We start from the raw sequence: 10,257 nt of genomic DNA, 5'->3' as shown, positions 1-10,257 counted from the left end.
CTTAGAACGCTTCAATACTCTTCGAGACGCATGTCCCCATCATATGATTGACAAGATAGTTTTGCTCGGTTACTTTACACAGGGTTTGAAATCTCAAGATAGGACCACACTGGAAGGTGCTTGCAATGGTTCTATGAAAAAGTACAAGACTACGGACGAAGCATGGCAATTGATCAGAGACTTAGCTGACTCTACTAGGAATCATAAGCAAAGACAAAGTCGGTCAAAAGCTGTTGCGGAGGTATCCACTAGTAAAGAGAATGCTGCTATAGCTCAGAGCTATTGTGAAATAACTAACTTGCTGAAGCAGATGCAACTGAATCAACAACAACCTCAGCAAGTTCAGCCTTCTCCACCACAGCACAGCCAGCAGTTAGTTCCACAAAAAGTGTGTGGAATCTGTGCAGATTATAGTCACTATACCGATGAGTGCCCGCAGCTCCAACCAGAAGACAACACTGTAACGGCCACTCATAACTTTCATGACCGCCCCAATCAAGGGTACAATCAAGGTGGCAACTATAACCAAGGATGGCAGGATAACTCTAACCAAGGCTGGAGAGACAATTCTAAACTAGGGTTGGAGGGTCAATTCTAACAGAGGAGGCAGAGATAACAATGGAAATCATAGGTGGAATAACAATAACAACTTCAGGCAGTAGAATCAGAATCAGGCCTACAGAGCACCTCATCTCAGACAGCCTTAAAATCCTCAGCAAACCTCTCAGATCACTTACCCCTCTTCATCTCCTAATGATGAATTACTACAAGCCATTGATCGGAGGCAACAAGCCATGGAAAACAACCTTACTTCTACTATGAATGTTTTGACTTCTACTTTACAAACCTTTGTCTCACAGATTGGATCAATGAACAACTCCAACAACCAGTCCTCAAGCTCTTGTGGACTCCCCTCTCAACCATTACCCAACCCAAAGGGTGGCATTAATGCCATCACCCTAAGGTCTGGAACCACACTGCAGGAGAGGAATCAGGAGGAGCCAAGCCCACCAAAACACGCCTCAACTGAAGAGGTAGTAGAAATAGAAGATGTTGAAGAGGAAGAGGACATACAGGACATAGCTGAAGAAGAAGAAGCTCAACCACAGGAGGAAGCACCAAAAGGCGCAGACATTGCAGAAAACACCACTCCCATTCCATTTTCACAACTTGCAAGGAAGCCCAGGAAGCAGTTGGAACCTGATCCCAAAATGGTAGAAATCTTCAAAAAGGTTGAGGTAATTGTTCCCCTTTTTGATGTTATTCAATAGGTACCTAAATATGAAAAGTTTCTAAAAGATTTATGTATACATAAAGACAAATTTAATAAATTAGAAACTATCCCTTTAGGTAGTTCCATATCTGCTTTAATGGGAGGATTACCTGAAAAGTGTAGTGACCCAGGTCCCTGTATAGTTAGTTGTACTATTGGTGGTGCAGTAATTTATGATTGCATGTGTGATTTGGGAGCATGTGTTAGTATAATGCCTTTATCTATATATGATGTTTTAAGGCTCCCTCCCTTAAAAAGGTCGGCAGCTCGTTTTGTGTTGGCAGATAAAAGCATTATTACAGTAGCTGGAGTTGCTGAAGATGTTTTGGTGAACATTAAAGGGCTCACTTTCCCAACCGATTTCTATATCTTGGAGATTCCCAACAATAACTCAGATAAGCCATCATCAATCTTACTTGGCAGACCATTCCTGAAGACATCAAAATTCAAATTAGATGCTTTTTCAGGAACATATTCTTTTGAAATAGATGGCCGAATGGTAATCTTCAATTTGAATGGAGTCACAAACAACCCTCCAGAAGAACATTCTATCTTCCAGTGTGATATCATAGATGAAACTGTAGCTGAAATTCACCAGGAAGAGTTGGAAGAACAATACACAGAACAATGTCCAAGTGTGGGGACTCTATTAACTGACAATAAGGGCACTTCGGCATTTTCACAAGCTCTAGACAATCTAGAGCCTGCCCATGACCAGAAGATAGAGTTGAAACCTCTCCCTCCATATCTCAAATATGCTTATCTTGAAGATGGGCAGAAGTTTCCAGTTATTATTGCACAGGATCTCACTCCTGAACAGGAAGAGCAGTTACTTAATGTGCTGAGGAAGCACAAGAAAGCAATTGGGTGGAGTTTGGCAGACATAGTAGGCATCAACCCTCAAGTATGTGAGCACAGAATATTTTTAGAGGAAGGAGCAAGACCTGTCCGCCAACCCCAAAGAAGACTGAATCTCACTATTTTGGAAGTTGTCAAAAAGGAAGTGACCAGACTATTGGAAGCACGTATCATTTATCCCATTTCAGACAGTGAATGGGTTAGCCTAGTACAAGTGGTGTCCAAGACGTCTGGAGTCACTACAGTGAAGAATGAGCATGGAGAGCTCATAGCAACCAGAGTACAGAACGCTTGGAGAGTCTGTATTGATCACTACCCACTTCCATTCATTGACCAAATGCTGGATAGCCTATCAGGTAAATCACATTATTGCTTTCTAGATGGTTACACAGGTTACTTCCAGATTCATATAGCTTCTGAGGATCAGGAAAAGACTACTTTTACATGTCCTTTTGGGACTTATGCTTACAAGAGAATGCCCTTTGGCTTGTGCAATGCACCAGCTACTTTCCAGAGGTGCATGACGAGTCTTTTCTCTGATCTTATTGAGGATTGTATGGAGGTTTTTATGGACGATTTTAGCGTTTAGGGTGATTCTTTTAGCCTTTGCTTAGATGGATTATCTAGAGTATTAGATAGATGTGTCAATACAAACCTTGTCTTAAATTTTGAAAAATGTCATTTTATGGTTAAACAAGGAATTGTACTAGGACATGTCGTATCTAATACTGGCATTTCTGTAGACCCAGCAAATGTGAATGTTATTTCTAGTTTACCTTACCCCTCCTCTGTGAAGGAAGTTCGTTCGTTCCTTGGCCATGCAGGTTTTTACAGGAGGTTTATTAAGGACTTTAGTAAGGTAGCACTTCCCTTATCCATATTACTACAGAAGGATATTGAGTTCGAGTTCAGTGAGGATTGCAAACAAGCGTTTGATAAGCTGAAGACCAACCTTAATCAAGCCCCAATTGTGAGAGGACCAGACTGGAGCCAGCCGTTTGAAATCATGTGCGATGCTTCCAACCATGCAGTAGGAGCAGCGCTGGCTCCGCGTGAAGGTAAGGATCCTTTTGTTATTGCTTATGCGTCTAAGACTTTAGACGCTGCCCAGTCCAATTATACTACTACTGAAAAAGAGCTTCTTGTTATTGTTTTTGCTCTAGATAAATTCCGAGCTTATTTACTTGGTACTAGAGTAGTAGTGTATTCAGACCATGTAGCTTTAAAGTATTTATTAGCTAAAAAGGAGTCCAAACCAAGGCTCATACGTTGGATACTGCTATTACAAGAATTTGATTTAGAAATAAAGGATATGAGTGGTAACCAGAATCTAGTGGCGGACCACTTGAGTCGCCTTGAGCACATTAAGGATGATTCTACTCCTATAGATGATAATTTTCCATTTGATAACCTACAAGCAGTATCTGAAGTAGTCCCTTGGTACGCACCTGTCGCTAATTATCTCGTTAGTTGCACATTTCCTCCACACTTTTCTAAGCATCAAAGAGACAAGCTGAAAAGCGAGTCTAAATATTATATATGGGATGACCCATATTTATGGAGATGTGGCGCTGATAAGGTAATTAGACGTTGTGTGCCTCAATCAGAATTTCAGTCCTTTTTAGAGGCCTGTCACTCATCTGAAAGTGGGGGACATTTTGGCCCTCAAAGAACAGCTAGAAAGATCTTAGACTGTGGATTCTGGTGGCCTACCCTTTTTAGAGATGCTGCTGAGTTTTGTAAATCTTGTCTCCAAATGGGTGGAAGCAATTCCTACCCGCACTGATGATGCTAACACTGTTGTTTCCTTTGTGAGAAACCATATTATTTGCTGCTTTGGATCACCACGAGCAATCGTGAGCGATCAAGGCACCCATTTTTGTAACAGGAGACTAACATGATTAATGAAGAAGCATGGGATTATTCATAAGGTTGCAACAGCATACCATCCTCAGACCAATGGGCAAGCCAAGGTGTCAAACAGAGAGATAAAGCGTATCTTGCAGAAGATAGTCAAACCTCATAGAAAAAACTGCAGCACCAGGCTACAAGATGCGCTATGGGCATACAGGACAACATATAAAACACCCATTGGGATGAGTCCTTTCCGCTTAGTTTATGGAAAAGCTTGTCATCTCCCAGTTGAAGTAGAGCACAGAGCCTTTTGGGCAGTCAAGGAGTGCAACATGGGATTTGAGGAAGCCGGAGCTGAAAGGAAGTTGCAACTGCAAGAACTGGAGAGCTTTTGCCTAAAAGCTTATGAGAACTCAAGAATATACAAGGAGAAGATGAAGGCTGTACATGATCAGCATATCAAGAGAAAAGAGTTCCAACCTGGGGATTTGGTCCTCCTTTACAAATCTCGACTAAGGCTCATGCCAGGCAAGTTGAGATCAAGATGGGAAGGTCCATACAGAGTAGAGAAGGCCGAACCATACGGAGTTTATCACCTAAGCCACCCTTCAAGCTCTGAACTTATAAAAGTTAATGGACAACGTTTGAAGCTGTACCATGGAGAGAAGATGCAAAAAAACAAAGAGCTTAAGATCTTCCTTTTGGAAGATCCCCACATAGCAGAAGTTTGAGCTAGTGGAGCGTCCAACTTACGGACGTTGAAGCAAAGTGCTAGGTGGGAGACAACCCACCAAGGAATGATCGTTCTTTTCTTTCTATCTTTAGTTTTTCCTAGTCAATAACTCTTCTCTTTATCAGTACCTTCATGCATTTGCATTTGCATGCTTTTATTTAAAAAAAATAGAGGTCACGCGACGCGACCGCATCAGTGACGTGTCCGCGTCGACAGGAGAGGTGAGAAAATAAAAAAAATGAACAGATAGTTTCGCTGGAGCATGGCTAGAGGCGTGCCAGTGGCACAAATCGGCCCACGCGATCGCGTCGTTGACGCGTTCGCGTCACATGGGATTCATGGCCTCCCACGCGACCGCGTGCCCCACGCGGTCGCGTGCCCTGATTTTCGACGTAAAAAGGGGTACACAACGAAATATTGTGCGAGAGTGGTGATGGATTGGTGCTGGACGCACCATCCCTATCACGTGACCGCGTCGCTGACGTGTCTGCGTCATCCCTTCTGAAGCCCACTCACGCGATCGTATGCCCCACGCGATCGCATCAACCCAAATTTGGCAAATATATCAATTTGAACAGAGAGTTGTGCGGGCGCGAAGCTGTACTCGCGCCAGAAGCATCACATGGGTCACGCGACCGCGTGACTGACGCAACTGCGTCAACTGAATTAGAGCGCAATCACGCGAATGCATGCCCCACGCGGTCGCGTCGCTTGCACCGCATAGCTCAACCAAAACTGCCAAAATATCTTATCTTTCTCTCCTCCAAATCCTAATTTTTCTTTTCCCTCCTTATTTCTTCCTTCTCTCTTCTTCCTTCTATTTCACCTTTCACTCACTCTCTCTCTCACCTCCATTAACAAGGTTTTAATTTTTTCTTCCCTCCTTCCTTTTCTATCATTCTTCTTATTTTATATGTTATTTTCTTTTCTTTTCTTTTTCTTTTCATTATCCATATTTTCTTTCTTCTTCTTTCCTTTTTACATGGTGCTAGAAATTTATTTGAGTCATCATTCCTATTGTTGCAAATTGTTTGGCAATTATATATTATTTATTTTTCTTAAAAGGGTTGCTTGCATGTTTACTTTAATACTTTCTATATCTTATTTCATATGCATGCTATGTGTTTGTGAAAAAGCCCGTATGACATCATGCACTTTTCTACATTATCCTATTCTACTACTCAATGCATGTTTTTCACAAATTCCCTTTACTATTTTATTAATTAAATTTAATTGCCAATACAAATATGTTAGTTTGTTACGAAGTGATGCTTGATCTATGCTACTCATGCCCTTGCCAGCATGCCAATAATCATCTTGCATCTACTCACCCTTTCGTGCACTTGTTCTATTTTCTTTCATGATCTTTTCACATGTTGTCATGACCATGTGTTTATTTCATTCATCTTTACCGTGCACTGATTTTCACTCACTCTATCCCCTTCCTTGCTTTATTTCTTTGGATTTAACTTACTTTCTCTTCCCTTTTTCAGAATGGCCACCAAGAAAAGCAAAGAGAAAGCTACCCCTAAACCCACAACAAGGAAAGGAACGAAGAGAGTATTAGTGGCAGGACCTTCTTCAACTGCAGTCAAGCCCTCAACAAAAAGAATTAAAAGGATTATCAAGGTTGATGAAAAGGAGAGAGCCTTCCCAGCCAAGGATACTGCACGATTCCCAAATCGCTACTGTGAGCAGATGTTTCCTATTCTGGTAGCTCGAAATTACAACAGTGAACACCTTCTTATCCTTCTGCCTCGTATCGCTGAATTTGTTGAGCCACAAAATGCACAAAGACATTGGGATTCTTACAGAGACAGCCACGACAGGTTAATCTTTCTTGAGTTGTTGAGTTCTACTCCAACTTCCACCTGTCAATTCTGCAGTCCGTCTATTTATGCCAGAAGCAAGTCCCTATTACAGAAGAGGCCATACAGCAAGCCTTAGATCTCCCACCTGCTCCAGAAGGATTGGACGCCTTTCAGAAAGCCGCAATCAAGCGCCAGGCATACACCTTTGACTGATACGTTGTTCTCAGAGTTATCGCTCGACCTGGCAGCAAATAGATCTTCGGATACCATCGTTCCCATCCTAAGAGAATCTCGGCTTCTGCAATTACCTTAGAGGCTCATGCATGGGCACAGATTATGTCCCATTACGTCTTTTCGAGTACTCATGAGTCCTCCTTCACCGCAGACATGGCCGTTCTACTATGGTGCATCCTCACAGACCAGCCTCTCAATTTACCAAGACATAACCGAAATGCCATGGAACATGTGCAGATCATGGGAAACCTACCTTTCCCCGCATTGGTCTCTGATCTTATCTCAGCAGCCGGAGTATCCTACAGAGCTGGGGACACCAAAGCCATTCTTCCACGGGATGATCAGTATGTCCCTAACGGGAGATATCTAAGGCCACAGCTTGCCACTACCAGCCAGTCCACAGAGGATGCTGCAGCTCCTCCACCATCTACTAGTCAACTGCTGCATCAAATACTGAAGCGGTTGGACCAACATGAAAAGAAAGCAAAGCTCCGAGAGCGCCGCAACCAACGCCGTTTCAAACACCTCAGGGAGCTGCTTAGAGGAGATTGCAGAGACTCAGACACCCCGGACTCCACTTCCTTCACCAGCACAGGGAGCCATGACGGCCTCGACTGTGGAGACACTGCCACCAGCCTACCATTATTCCTAACAGATGGCACCGAGGACGGTGCAAAGCCTTAAGTGTGGGGAGGTCAGTCGGTACCTGACTTCCGGAGGTAATTTCTCTTCCCTAGCACCAATAAATTAGGATATTTTAGTTAGATTTTCTTTCTTTTATAGAATAGGATAAATTGCATAGTAATAGGTTAGTTGCATGCATGTTCTACTTGATTGAAAAGATAATAAGTTTCTTCTAAAAAGATATCTTTGGAACAAAATTTCACTAATTTTAATCAAAACTTTTATGATAAATTTGCTTGAAGCTGTATTTGGAACATGATTTTTGAGCCAAAGAACACACAACCTGTGAAGATTTGAGCCTTTATGCATGGTTACATTATTTAACCATAATTATTTTATTCTTGTGTGTTTACTTTTCTATGATTGTAATCTATATTTTGTTTCATCCTATATGTCCAATATTTATTATGTTTATATGCTTGCATGTGATTAAGGCCATTATTTGTTTAAACTCACTTATCCAAATTAAGCCTACCCTTTTTAATTACCTTTGTTAACCACTTTTAGCCTTTAAATCCCATTTGTTCTATATTTTACCACATTACTAGCCTTAAGCGGAAAAAAAAATTGTATATCCCAAATTGAATTGACATGCATTAGGATGAGAATTATACCTATAAGTATCCAGAGGTTATTGCCAAGAGGAGTGATCAATTCCTTGAGGCTCCTCCCACCTTTGATTGTTCCATCCTTGGTACATGTTGTCATTGAAGTCCACATTTCCTACAACACAATTTGATCGAAACTCATAGCCAAAGTGAGAATTCATAGTGAAAGCAAAATAAAACTAACAAAGCCCTAAAATTAGCAAAAACTAACAAACAAGCAAAAGACAACTATACTCACAATATTCACATATATACAATAACCAATAACAAGGCACACAATTGCAAATCCCCGGCAAAGTCGCCATTTTGATGAATGGATTTTGTGTGGTATAGAGTTTCGCAAAAAAAATCTCGTTACAAGTATAGTTTCTAAACCAACAATAATCCTTTCATACAAAAATTTCTTTGTCACAAGTACAAACCCCTAATAATCCTAATAATCCTAATAACCGAAGTATTTAAACCTCGGATCGTCTCTCAAAGGAATTGCAGGGTAGTGTTCTTGTTATTGGTTATGAGTTGTATATTTTGGGGGTTTTGGATGAGAAACAAGAAAATTAAATTGCAAAGGAATTCAAATGATAAAGCGGTTTCGGCAAGGTTTGGTAGTCAAGGATCTCTATCCTTATCACTAACCACCACATGATAATTGCAAGGATCAATCCTATTAAATCATCCTCTAACTAGTAAAGGGACGTCAAATGAGCTATATCAATTCCAAGTCCATGGATCCTAACTATTCACTAATTGAATTAGTGAGAACTAGAGTCAATGGCTACCAATCATCAATCACTTGGATATTAGTAACTCAAAAGTTCCTATGTTACCTTCTCAAGCCAAGAACATAAAATTCTACTCTAACATCCTTCCAAGCATTTTATCAAACACTTGGAAGGCATAAAAAGAAAGCATAGTAAATTGACAACAAGAATGAGTTCTAACAACAATTAATTGCAAAAGAATAACAACAACAATCAAAGAAATCACAATTAACATGAGTTACCTCAAATTGCATTAAAAGAAAATAAGAAGAACAAGAGTAGATCAACTACAAAAGTATGGAAACAAAATAAAGGAAATTGCAACAAGAGAATAGAAGAACAAGATGTAGAAACAAGGATTCCAAAGGTAGAAGTAGATGAAAGCAAAGATTAAAGCCTAGATCTAAGAGATTCTAACCTAAACCTAATCCTAATTCTAGAGAGAAGAGAAAGCTTATCTCTCTAGAATACTAACTCTCAAACTAGCTCTAAAGTCCTAATGTTCTAAGATGATGGAATGGTGCCTTTCCCTTCAATCATTGGTCTTTTTAAGCATTTTAGTGCCAAAGTTGGTTCCAAACTGTGCCCCACAGCTTCTGTGAATTTGCTAGGCACGATTTCACTTAAAAATCACGTGCCAGCACTGACGCGTACGCGTACAGCACGCGTGCACGTCCATGGAGTTTTTACAATCCGTGCGTATGCGTCTAGTGCGCTTGCGCGTCCATGGGCGTATCCGAAATCTTTGGCTTTTCATGATTTCTTCACTTTGCATGCTTTCTCTTCACTTCTTTGATCCATTCGTAGCCCTTTTCAATCTAAAATCACTAGCAAACATATCAAGGTATCTAGTGGAATCAAAGGAAGATTAAAATTATCAAATCAAGGGTCCAAAAGCATGTTTTCACAATTAAGTACAAATTAGGAGACAATCATGAAACTATGCTATTTTATTGAATAAATGTGAGAAAAGGTTAACAAAATGCTATAACTTCAACACAAGATAAACCCTAAAAACGGGGTTGATGAGCGGATAATTTGTGCGCTTTTTGGCATTGTTTTTAGTATGTTTTTGGTATGATCTAGTTAGTTTTTAGTATATTTTTATTAGTTTTTAGTTAAAATTCACTTTTCTGGACTATACTATGAGTTTGTGTGTTTTTCTGTGATTTCAGGTATTTTCTGGCTGAAATTGAGGGACCTGAGCAAAAATCTGATTCAGAAACTAAAAAGGACTGCAGATGCTGTTGGATTCTGACCTCCCTGCACTCGAAGTGGATTTTCTGGAGCTACAGAAACCCAATTGACGCGCTCTCAACGGCGTTTGAAAGTAGACATCCTGGGCTTTCCAGCAATATATGATAGTCCATACTTTTCCCAAGATTTGATGGCCCAAACCGGCGTTCAAAGTCACCCTCAGAATTCCCAGCGTTAAACGCCG

This window comes from Arachis duranensis, chromosome 5 (genome assembly GCF_000817695.3).
Source record: "Arachis duranensis cultivar V14167 chromosome 5, aradu.V14167.gnm2.J7QH, whole genome shotgun sequence".
Classification (NCBI taxonomy): domain Eukaryota; kingdom Viridiplantae; phylum Streptophyta; class Magnoliopsida; order Fabales; family Fabaceae; genus Arachis; species Arachis duranensis.
This window is presented reverse-complemented; position numbering follows the sequence as displayed.